Genomic DNA, 13,150 nt, shown 5'->3' with positions numbered 1-13,150 from the left:
GTGATTAATTGTTTTTGAACTTTAGTAATTGAGAACGCAATGTGGCCACTGTGATCATAATTGAGTTGTAATTGAACACGGATAATTGAAAATGTAATTGGAATTGAAAAATATAACTGACCCCCACCCTGCAATCTATAGTCTCTTTTATTAATCTTTTTTCTTGGTTATAATGCTCAATCACCCATAGAAGAGTAAAAAAACCATCCAAAAGTAAATGGTGAAGTGAAAATACTGTGTTTTGAAGATTGAAAGTCTCAATGGAGAAGCCTGGATATGACACCTGCAAGCGATTGTTTATTTCTAGGACTATCTTTTTCTGTTCTGCATTTTTCATGGTCATGAGTAGCATTCACTATTAGATAAACAACTTAAGTAACCACTTCTACAGCTGTGGTGGAGCTTTGTGCACCCTGAGAAAATTACTCTGTAATGATAGTATGATTTCCATCGAAAGCCTGCATTAAACAGTGAGGGCTGTAATGAAGGCTGACAGCTCTACTCAAAACCTAGTTCCACTAGGTCAATGCAGCATCCAATTTTTTTGCTGCTCATAATTGATTATCTCCTTTGCTTTTTCTGTATTTTGTTCAACAATTTTTTACCATCTCAATGGGAGCATAATGTAAAATCACTCATGTTAGCAGTGATGTAAAAGCCTCTGGATAACAGCTTTTCCTCACAATAAAGCCCTGTTGTACTTTGTGGTTAATTCTCTTGATTTTGTTTATTGACATGAAAACTAACCAAATGTTGTGATGTAGGTACTCCAGGCAAAGATTTACAACATAACTGCTAATGCACATTCATAATGATGTGATGGTTCCTAAAAGCCTAACCAGCTGAAATTAGCTGTATTTACCTAATATGTTCTGACCCTGAGTTGGTCTCATTATGACCAACATGTCAAAATAAGCTGACTGAAGCTGAGTTTTTATGGTCCAGTATTACAGTGTTTAAGGGTTTCTTCTTTCTTTCTTCTTTCAAATCTGAGAGGAACCAGCGATGATGACCTCCTTTCACGGAAACAGCCCTTCCAGGAAAGAAGCCTGTATCTGTTTATGTGAGCTTTGCAGCATATTGTGATGATTCAACTTTATGGCTCAAAGTTATAAGACTGTTTCAAGTTTAGAACGGGGATTTCCTTTCCCACAAGGCATTTTGTGAATGCCTTGTGTGTGTGCCAGAAGAACAAAGGAAATATTTTCACTGGATTCAATCATCAGTAATTTGTTGTGTTCATAACATGAATTTCACAAGAAAATGTTTTTTTGACATTAAAGGTAGGGGAGGTTATTTCCTCCATATACAGTTTGTAAGTTTTTGGTTGAAATTATGTCCTGACAGAAATTAAGGTCTTATGTGCTCTGAAAAAGGAACAAAGAAAATCTGTCATCTGTAGCAGGTGTAAATCTGTAAAAACGTACAAAAAAACAAAAGTTAGTTTTTTATTAACTAATCATGTCTCCCTGTTTCCCTGCTCGTTCGCGAGCGCGTCACCAGTTAAAATTGAGTTTTTAGTAACATTTTTTAACATATATAATGATAAAGTTTAGTGTTTACTAACCACTGAATGAGACATGAGACGACGTAGTTTCTCCACAATACAAGCAATGAACTTAGGTCCGCTTCTGGAGCACCGGCGCTCGTACATGTGAGTGAGGGGCGTGGCTTTAGAGGGCGCACAGAGGGGAGGGGGCGGGTAAAAGTGGAGCACTCTGAGGATGCTACGTTCAAAATTAATGCTTTTTCGAAAATGACCTACTCTCCCTATAGGTTACCAAAACAGTGCTAGCCTGAAACAAAAACAAATTGTTTATCACCCATTGGCCTCCTCCATACGCCTGCACAAGGTTGTGTCTCTATTTGGATGATGTGCAGATTTGACACCCCTCCCCCAGGTGTAGGGGGCGGGGCAGTAGGGAATTCAGTCTAAGACCTGCCTTTTCCCCCTCACTGCCTCTCTCTCCTCCTGTTCTTGTCCCACTTTTCATCTAAACATGATGGTGCCGCAAATGGCCACCACGGTGTGTCGATATGTGTTCTTTCCACTGCAACTACCAAGTTAAATTCCTTGTACTCTTCTAAACTATACCTGGTGAATAAAATCCTTTCTGATTCCGATTTCATTGGCAAGAATGTATAGCATCCTCTCTATTTTTGTAAGAGTACTTTTTACTGAATAGAATGTGTTCGATCACTCGCCCCCAAAGTTTGGTCCAATTTTATCAACCAGGGTACCCCAGCTACAGAATACTAAGGACACACCTGCTAAGTTCAGGTGTTTTGGTAAGTTTAACCATTGTTAAGTAATTGACAAAATTTAATTAGAAAAAAAAATGCCCATTCACACAGCGGCCCCTACTGTTAGTCATGATATACTGACTCAGAGGGCTCGTTCAGACTCCGAGGGGTTTTTACTGGCTCCAAGGGGCTATACTGACTCCGAGGAGTAATAGTGACTCCAAGGGGTTAAGCTTATGTAACTTTGTTTATTTTTTAGAAAAGTAGAAAGTTTACAGTCTGTCTTTGTGTACAATGGACTTAATTGGGAGAATCATATTAAGGTATTCAACATGTTTCTTGTTGTAAATGAACTTTTGCGATGCTATCATTGATGTGCATTTCTTCATTAGGACAAACACCCAGCAGTGTGTTTATTCCTTCATATGCTATGCATTTATTTTGCATGAATGCCTTTAGTTTTTAAAAAGGTTTTAATAGAAGTAATAGGCCTATTATTGACGGATAATTTCCTGTTCTTCTAAAAAGCTGCCCTGACCCAGATGTGTGTCAAAGGAGCACACAGAGCCATGCATGCTTAAGAGAACATGCATACTATACAGATTAGCAGAGCTTCAATTTGCAATATTACATTGCAGTTTCTTTAATTCTGGAAAAATAAAGGTTGTGGTTTGCTCAGTAGGCTACACAAAGTATGTACTGTATATAACAGTGGTTCTCAACCTTTTTTGGATCGTGACCCCATTTTGCTGTCATATATTTCTGGCGAACCCAAAGATGTTTTTTTTTTCTTTCCTAGAAGTAGGTTTTTGATCATGTTTATTATACTATGTTACAAAAATGGTAGCTAGGATTAGTGCACAAAGTGACAAGATGCACCAGCTCAGACATGTTTATACTGCATTTTGTTTTAGTTAAATTTATATATGAGAAATGTAAAGTATAGAATAGTTGTTTAAGATTGTGTATTGTGTTGTAATTTGAAAAGGAACAATAAAAGAAAAAAAAAATGTAATGAGTAGGGCTGGGCAATATATCGTGATTCAATATATATTGAGTCTTATATTTTGGTGAAATAGAAAATAACAATATCGCCTATATCAAGATATATCTATATTTTCTTAAACTTCTTTTTAATTATACAATCACAAAGTACAAATCACATCATACAAATGTTTAATACGTTTAATCGTCACTTCTCACAGCATGAAAAACACAGTTAATTGGTTTTCCAAGTGCGTCCTAACCCAGAACTTACTCACAGGTGCTGTCCCTTATCGGAAAAAAAGCCAAAAGTGGCACATATTGTGCAGCTGTTTGTTCATAAATGTGCCTGTGTGGCATTTTTATGCTGCGTTCACACCGAATGCGTCACAAAATGTTCGTACGTCCAGATTACACACAAAGTCAATGGTTAGATGTGTCCCAGATGCAAAATGTTTCCTGTGCAGTGGTGCGATCCAATCCGCGCGTCAAGCGCGTTGGCCGCACATTAGCAAGAGTTGAAAATGTTGACCTCCTGCGACTGTTTCACATGACAAAAGCCAATCAGAGTCTTTGTTGACGATGACGTCAGGCCGTCAACACGGACACTGGTCTGTTCACCCATTCAGCCATGGAGTAGAAGCTGTACGTGACCACCTGGAGCTGTATGACACGGCCTTTATAACCAGGACCGGACGAGGAAGGATTTGGCGTGGAGGAGAATCAGCGAGGAGGTGGTAGTAGCAGGTAAAAGTTCTCTCTGTAGCACTGAGCTAGGATAGCATTTGCCGCTATTCAAATCGGCTTTTTTCACTGGTGGTTTATGTTTGTGAGAGGAGAAAAAGGAGCGCAGCTCCTTGCTTTAGCAGGTAGTGAAACTCACCGAGTTGGATGTGTCGCTGGTGGGCGGGGCTTCGCTTCAAACGCGCATATGAAGCAAATGAGGCCATTTTTTTCCCTGCGAAATCTACAGAACGTTTCGTGTGGCGGACACGTCTGGTGCCGCAGAAGACGTATTCGGTGTGAACGCAGCATTGATGAGCAAATTTAACCCAGGATTGTCTATCTGGTAAGACTTAATTGAGGTAAAAATATCAAGATTAATATTGTATATCGCCATTTTGAGAAAAAATGTCGAAAATATGAGTTTTGGTCCATATCGCCCAGCCGTAGTAAAGAGTATATATATGTTTAATGTTTTTATTATCAATTACTAGACATTACAGGATATTCTATTTAAATTCCAGGGGACCCCACATAGGGTCACAACCCCAAGGTTGAAAAACCCTATGTATGTAAGGGTTTTTTTTTTTTTTTTTTTTTGTCATTTAGATGTGTTAAAGTTGGATATACCTCCAGAGGACTAAGTTGCCCTTTACGTAGATATTAGAGCACCATGTTGGTTTTCTGTGATCCACACGTTGAGCCGCTGAATAATAGGAGGGCTTATTTTTTGAAGAGCCGTCAGAGGCGCAGGGCATCGCCCGCTCCTTTTCATGTGTGATGCGTGTGCCCTTGGTTACCTTAGTAACTCTCATCTCCATCTCCATTTGGCGCTCCCGCGGAAGCACTCGGATGCGCGCCGCGCGCTCCCGTCAAGCTCGTGTGGAGCTCCAGAGAGTGGAAGCAGGAGCATCAGATCTCACCGGCACCAGGAGGGAGCATCCCCGCAGAGGAACAACACCATAACACGGGGGGAGAAAGTGGGTGACAATGAGCGGGTAGTGAGGATGAGAAGATCTGCCTTAGCGCCACTGGAAGGTCATTGACGGGAAGCAAGAGAAGCAGTGCGCACTGAGCGGATATTTGGAGTGTTTAAAGCGAGCGGTGCTGCCAGTGAAGAGCCCGAAACGGGGTGACAGTGTCCGGCTAGTGAAACTGCGGAAAGGAATGGAGGGAATCACATTTCCACAAGGCAGGTAAGACATGTGATGTTTGACTTACAGCTGTAGGAAAAGCTTTAAAAAATGCGTCAAAAATATGACATTAAAAATCTAAATTCACATTTCTATCTTAAAGATTTGGTTAGAATAATCAATAAACTATTGTTTTGTCCGCTAAGGTGTAACCTTGCACTTTGATTGTGCTTGTTTGATTTGTGCGCACCATGCCGAGTAAAAAAAAAAAAAAAAAAAAAAAAAACAGGATTTTCCTCACTCTTTATTTTGCGTCTCTGCTTTCTTCACACTGGCTGGCATCACTGATTTAGGTTATAGGCTACAGCTGCTGTGCGTTGCAAATGCCAATGCCGTTAAACCAATAATTGTGATAAATGCTCGGGGCACTTGTTACTTGGGCACGGACACCTTGTGCGCGTCACGGAGGAACAACGCGCAAGCCCCGTGGCACTGCGCTCCTCTGAAGAGAAATCAAAGCACGCAGCGGCTTTTTTTTTTTTTTTTTTTTTTTTTTTTTTTAAATTATTTATTTATTTATTTATTATTTTTTTGGAGGGTTAAAAAAGAAGAATGCAGTTACTGAATTAATTAGCAGTTTATATTCATAAGGCATTTGGGTGAACAGGAAGTAGGTTTCAACCTGTAAAATAAATCTTTGAGTTTGGTGTTCATATGATTTAAATTAAAAAAAAAGTAGCCATTTATTACTGGAATCCTCACTGCTGAATCTGATCCTTCTTTTTTTTCAATTCATGATATTGTTCGTTTACTTTCACAAAAAAAAAAAAAAAAACCCTAGCGGAATGAAAATGTTTCTTCCTGAAGAGAAGTAACCAGGGTTTACAAAGTGTTTCCAATTCAGTCCCTATACATGCCTCTACTTCCAATTAATTTGAATTTCTTGGAACATAATGCAAATACAGTGAATGTGGGAGAATAGTTAACAAAGAAAGTTGGCTTTTGATGATAGAAGGGAGATGGAAAATGTCAAGCATGAGTTGTCATGGTGATTAGTTGAATAAGCTGCGTGTCCCTGAAACCTCAGCATTTAGAAAATGATCCAGGCTTTCATTTGGCACCCACACGACACTATTGATGAAAGAAGGCCTTAATGGGCAATAATAACCCAACACATTGATTTTTTTTTTTTGTCTTACACATTTCAAAAACACCATATATAATCTGTTTAGGACTCCTTAAATTTGGTTTTAGACCGCAAGAAAATGTAATATCTGAACATTGTGTGTGTGTGTGTGTGTTTGTGTGTGGCTCTTCACTGAAGGACTATGCATGCTGCTGCTGCTGCTACTCGTGGATTCTCTTTTTTGGCCTTTCAGTGTTTGTATTCAAAGTGCTTTCTTAAAAGTTCCCTGCTGTTTTATTATCCGGCCTTCACTTTTTTTTCAGATTTTCTGCTTTCTCAAAGATGTTCTTGAGCTGAGAAACAATTATGTAAGCTTAATTTACAACAAAAACAGGGCTTTCAGTTTCAGCTGTTGGAGGGTGATTAAAAAAGAAGGCTGCATGCTGAATGTGTTCATTCGCTTGACAGATTACACTTGAGGGGTTAAAGCATCAAGAAGTAGTCGGCACGTGATTAGTGACGGGCCTCACGCGGTCCTAAACACACACTCATTGACACATGTAATTTCAAAGGAAAGCACTGAGCCTGTTGTTTACTCTGTCAAGAAAAGCTTCCATGAGACTATCTGTCTTCTCCTGCAAAGGTCAGCGAGGCTTCGTCCTGACCAAATGTGAATACACCTGAGTGCGCCTTGGCCTGACTTAACATGGATGAGCCACTCATTGGTCTCTGGCCCGAAAGCCCCCCACGTTCTTTAGCCTTTTGGTGTGTTCCTTCCTATAATTGCCCCCACATCCACACATGAGGATGAAGGTGTGCCAGTCCATGGTTTCCTCATGTGCATACACAAACGAGTGCCTTTCCACATACGGAAACAGCTGTGGAAGGTTGTTTGTGCTTTTCTAATAATCTTCATTGCATTTGACGTGTTGTTTTTATGCTACTGGAGAAGCCAAATAATTTCCCAAATGGATACCTCTGACCTTCTGCAAATATGTCCTCTCAATCCCACAGTCGGGGAAAAATCCTGTCATTGGTCGAGCACTGTTTTCACATCTTTGTAACGTCACAGGCAGAGAAAGAAAAGATGGCTATTATGAATGTAAATGGGAAATAAAATTGTTTTTGGCTTATAATGAAGGAAGCCAGTGTTTCTGTTGCCTTGGCTGTTGCATGGGTAAATATAGTAATCTACTGAAGCAGCTTTCAAAAGAAGTCATCAACCACACGCTGCACTGTGGGATCAGGTCGAAGGTCAAAGTAAATGGTAAATGACAGTTTCTGGAAAGCAAAAGGATGAACATGAAACACTTTCTTATGCAGCCAAAAGTTTTCGATTGTTCCTTCAAAGCAAGAGCAGATGTCAGCTGCTAAACATGAAACCAACAACCTGCTGGTTTTAGTCTGCCTGAAACTAGCCAATCCCCTTTGGGATCTTCTTGATGGATTAGTGGTGGAAAGTGATGGATCCTGCTTGTGACTCCTGTGTATGCTTATTAACATGAAGGGTATTTAACCCTTGTGCATGTCGCATTACTGTCATGACAGACATGTACATTTCATGAATGCATACGTGTGTCCGGCACATTGTTGGATCAATGATTTAGTCAAATCGATCTTAAGAATAATCATAGATATTAGGGATGTAGCGATTAATCGTATGGCAGTTAAAAATCGATTCATAGGTATAACGATTCACATCGATGCTGTGAAAATTGAATCGCAGTGCTTTTTTAAACCAGCAGAGGGCGCTACCCAGAAGTGTTGGCGGCGAGCGAAATCTGCTAATACTTTCTTTCTGGCCGCTTTCTACTCTTAAACATATTCATAAATGATTCATTACCCCTTTAGCACCGAAAGAATATATGTAATATTACGTGACTATCTGTAATAGTCACATTTTTCTATTAGCTCTGTCTGCTAGCATAGCATCTCTTCTTCACTGCAAAATATCTGCATGCCAACTGACCACTGGGTTACCAGCGCCCTCTACTGGTTCAAACAAATATCTGACCTAAATACAGTAAAATGACTGGTTTTTTTTTTGTTTGTTTTTTTAGTCCAATTGTTAGGGCACAAAATACATTTTCAGTTGCACTTTTAAAAAGAAAAATAACTATTATGCAGTTTTGTATTGTTTACTATAGAACCAGAATTTAAATAATAAGCTTCTTCTTCATTTGTATTATTCCTTTATTTATTTCATTCAAGATTTATTTTTTAGTTAAATTGCATTGTTTTGAATAGTTTAACAAGGGATTCTTTTGACAATGAAAAATAGTATAGTATTTTCCCAAAAAAAATAAAGGAATATTTTTCAGTCATTTATATACAGTCCCATTTTGTAAAATAAATCGTGAGAGAATCGTATCGTGAACCCAGTATCGTGAATTGAATCATATCGGGAGTTGAGTGAATCGTTACATCCCTAGTAGATATACATCACCATTTTGCCTTCCGCTTAGGGCTGCCCAATTAATTGAAATTTGATTACGATTTTCATTATTATACCCAATGATTAGAAAAATAACATAATCCAGAAAAACAATTATTAAAATTCGAAATATGTTGTATTTGCTAAATAAAACAAAGCCACTATTTCAGACATCTACAAAAAATAAATCTTGGCCACACATATTAATACTAACTTTGAGTTATTTAATCGAAGCACATGCAAGCTCCTCCCCTCCGCCCCACCCCTCTCAAAGCTAAAGCTAGCCTACAGGCCAGCATGAGGAAAGTTGTTGCTAGTGGTTTTTAAACATGGCAGGAGAAATGCAGCAAAAACACTTGGTAAACAAGTGGCAAGTGAAATTCTCTTCTATGGGAACACTTTGGGTTTGATGATGAAGATCTAGAGCAAAAACACATCACGTGCAAGAAGTGTTTTGTTTTGTGCAAAAGTGAACATACTTGATTTTAGTGTTTGAATGATTTTATTTATGTTTAAAGAATATATTTTATGTTTTTTAGTACAACAAATAAATAACTCTTTGGTTGACAAATAATTGTTTGAATAATCATGATTTTAATTATGACTAAAATAACCGTGATAATTATTTTTTTCTATAATCGAGCAGCCCTAATTCCGCTTTAATTTTTTTGTTAAAACACCAAACATTAGTTGGTGAGAAAAAATGTCTTTCAAAGAATGTTTTTAATGAAAATGCCTTCAACTTGTCAGGCAATACAATTCTCAAAATGTATCAATATTGTGTTTTTATTCTTTAATGTGAAAAAAAAAAGATCTGATATCAACCACAGGCCTATGAATCGAATCAAATCGAAATCTAATTGTGGCAGGCTTTGTGACATTGGCAAATATCAAATTGTTGTTCTGATAATCGATACCATACCATATCGGAATTAGGGGTGTCCTGATTCAATATCGATATCGGATATTGGTCCGATATCAGCCTGAAAACGAATATTGGATATCGGATTCAAATTTCCAAATTTTCATTTATTTATTTTTTCCAATTCATTTTTTATTTATTTTATTCAATTGTAGAATACTGTAGATATTATGTTGAAGGTTAAAATGTATGTAACCAATTGGTTAATAATAAATGGGTCTGTTTTTCTCACACCTACTGTTGCTGACTATTGTTCTCTGTTTGAGTAACATCACATGATCAAGTCTTTTCGAACATTCCACACTACAAAATAAGTAATCATATTTTTTTAATTAAAGAAAAAAAAAAGTAATAAAAGTATGTATGATTCAGGGTGATATTGGATCAATATTGGTATCGGCCGATACGCAAGGCTGCAATATTGATATCATATCGGAAATTAAAAAGTTGTATCGAGACATCCCTAATCAGAATGAAACAGGTGATTTACAACCCTAATATGGACTTAAGGCACTTTGAAAACAGCTTCACAGTTCACTATTTGCAACCAACTTAAGTACACCGCCAAGAGATGAGTTTGGTTACTCTGACCTTCGACTGCAAATTCTGACGCTGGCGTAGCTGAAATGTCAATGCAGTCTATTATTAATCCTATACCTATCACATTGAATAGTGCATTAGAGAGTTGAGTTTTGACATTATTCCCTTTTAAAGTATAAAAGATTTAAAGTCCTTCAGGTTTTTTAATTGCTCTGGACAGTGGGCGTAGAGCTTAGCGCTCTGAGAACACATGATAAATCATTCATGTGTAAGTCAACCTGCATTATACTGTGTCAACTTAAGTCTCATAAAAGCACACGCTAATAAAGGAGCATCAACCACATCATTAAATCAAACGTTGTGCCAGAATGCCTGAGAAATAATGTTGATGGCATTTGTAGAAGACAATCCCCAAATCATAACATACTCTGTATACACACTTGAACTATAATCATTTTAATTATGAATAAGACATATTTGTTAAATTCATAAGACAATGAAAGTATCTTTGTTTGACTAATAACAGGATTTTGGCCCGAGGCGCAGAGATACGCCTCTAGTCTTCAGCACAGAACATCTTTAACTGAGATATTCCATTGCTCATGGCCCAAAAACATCTCCCCTGACTAACAATGATTCTTTGCCAAAGACCATCGTCTTCTTGTTAAACAAGATTATTTTGGACTTCACCATTGTAACTACAAAGCAGATGTCACACAGTATGTCTACACTTAGAGTGTGCCAGAAGCTCTCAAGTTTTCAATGATTTGGTAATTAGGAAAGTTACTTTTAGTGAAACACAGATTAATGGATGGAGCCGCCCGAGTTAAAACAAGGAATGTAACCTAACATGCATCTGCAGTAAGGAGCTGTTTATGTTTGTTTCCCCCATTTTAAAGGAGTTTTAAAATATGTATCACATATGGACAGAGACAGCAGTGGTTGAGACAGTCATGGTGTCAAGAGTTAGTTTGTTGTTTATAATGAGTTTCAGTCAGAATAATAGACATATGCAAATTTTATTTGTGCGAAATAAGTAGGTGACATTCCGTCAGCCTGCTCCAGGGCAGCTGTGGCTACAATAGTAGTTTACCACCACTAAGTGTGGAGTGAAAGAATAATCCCTTAATTCTGTAAAGTGACCGAGTGTCCAAAAAAGCGCTATATAAAATTGATGCATTATTATTATTTGATAAAATGACCCTAATCGCTGCAGCATTGCATAATCCATCCTTTAAGGCAGAAAATGATTATTTCTTTACGTTTGAGTCAATTTACATTTTCTCACTATGGCAACGCTTGCTTCCCACTTGCAGGTGTGATATGACACAAACTACATTTCTGATTACCTTTAAAATTCCACAGCTTTTGGCCGACTTGTGTGCTTCCTGTCTTAGGGAAGTCCTTGTGCGTCGCCAGCTCATTTAAATGTCAAAGTGCGTGTCAAAATCCTTTAAGGCAAGTTGGAAATGAACAAAGACACAGTAACTCTTTGCTCACTTTGTGGCTAATGGGGATAAAGACATGTCTGTTTGTTTTTTGAAAAGTTCTTCCCTAATCCATGTGATTGAAATTGTATTACATTTTCCTTAATCCTCCCTGGAAATAGAGAGACAAGTGACAGGGAGTCAACACTTTTATCCTCAAGGATTAGCGATACTGTCCAGGTAAAGTTGCTGTGGCAGAATGGGTTTTTCTCCTGCCAATTCCACAACTTCTATTCCAACGAAAAAATCACTAAAACCCCTTTCTATTTTTATTTTTCTTGTATTAAGGGAGTATTGTGTGGGTGGAGCAGGAAGTGTAAGTGAGGGTCTATCTGATTCATGGGGTAAATTGGTGGAGATAAGGCCTGGGTCAGTACCTCCAGCCCACCATAGATCCCCCGGGGGCAGGCTCTTAAGAAGCTTAGTAAAAGCCTGTCGTATGAAGGCATGACATGGAGCTGGCTAAATGGGCTGCGTTAGAGTGTCTTCCATCAACCTATTATTCACACATGGGTCACTGCCGTTCAGAGCTTAATCCCATTTAATTTCCTTATTCTGAGTTATTAATTCAGAATTGTAGAGAAAGTATACGTACACATGTAAGTAAGGCGACAAAGGATTTGTTGGCGAGGCTCGAAGGCAGTTTTCCTTCGAACTGGAACAACACTTGAGGCCACTCAGGGGCTCTTATGGCGTACGGCTATGAGTATGTGCCACTGAATCAATAATGAATGCCAGTTTTACCGGTAGTAAAAGTACAAGGAAGAACTCCTCCAGAGTCAGTGGGTCACATACGCTGGGGAAACAATTAGAGGTTTCTCTTTGCTTCACAGTGCCACAGCCTTTTTCCTTTTCCTTTTTTGTTCCAGCTTCACACATTTGCCTTAATTTTTCTCCTGGGTCCAGCAGCGTGTCTTGAGAAATTACAGACACTGGGGCGCAAATTCTTATCCAGGCTGCACAACAAAAGGCCGTGTCACGGCGCTGTGATGTATGTGGTGCCATGTGAAGTGGAAGGCGCGCTGACGGATAGGACACCGGTCTTGCTGGTGTGCGTTAACCTCATAATGCTGACAGATTACAGATTTAGATATTTTAAATCTCACCGAGCACATGCTGGTGACGAAGAGAGTGGAAATGACTGCAGTAATGCAGGAGATTAATGGAGATCCTCTCACACACACACACATGCTTGCACTCACACACAAACACAAACATACACACAGACACACACTGGCTCTAATATACTACGCCTAAGTTGGGACTCCTGTTTCGTTACAGTTTGTTTTATGATCTATCTTGTGTTTGCTTGCATGCAGCTAGTACACAAATACACATACAGTATTTATTCCCTCATAATAAAATTTTAATGTGATTGATGTCTAATAATTAGTCTAATCTGTCCTGTTGGAACGATCAGCATCAGCGTGTTAGCCTGTTCTATTTTAGGTGCAAATAGACTTTCCATATCATCACATAAATCTGTTTGAAGCCTGACAGGGCAGCACAACCTTCACCTGTATTTTGAGGATACCCAGAGAGAACATTAGGCATGGA

General features: G+C 38.6%; 1 protein-coding gene across 2 annotated transcripts in view; it reads left to right on the top strand.

The window, feature by feature from the left end:
• Nucleotides 1-4,772: 4,772 nt before the first annotated feature.
• Nucleotides 4,773-13,150, top strand: part of nlgn3a (neuroligin 3a) — a 191,293-nt gene continuing 182,915 nt past the window's right edge. For both annotated transcript variants that reach the window (XM_028459402.1, XM_028459400.1), the window contains exon 1: nucleotides 4,773-5,147. The gene's annotated coding sequence lies outside the window, so the exon portion shown is untranslated. The remainder of the gene's footprint in view (nucleotides 5,148-13,150) is intronic.

The sequence above is a fragment of the Gouania willdenowi genome, chromosome 10 (genome assembly GCF_900634775.1).
Source record: "Gouania willdenowi chromosome 10, fGouWil2.1, whole genome shotgun sequence".
NCBI classification, from domain to species: domain Eukaryota; kingdom Metazoa; phylum Chordata; class Actinopteri; order Blenniiformes; family Gobiesocidae; genus Gouania; species Gouania willdenowi.
This window is presented reverse-complemented; position numbering and strand designations above follow the sequence as displayed.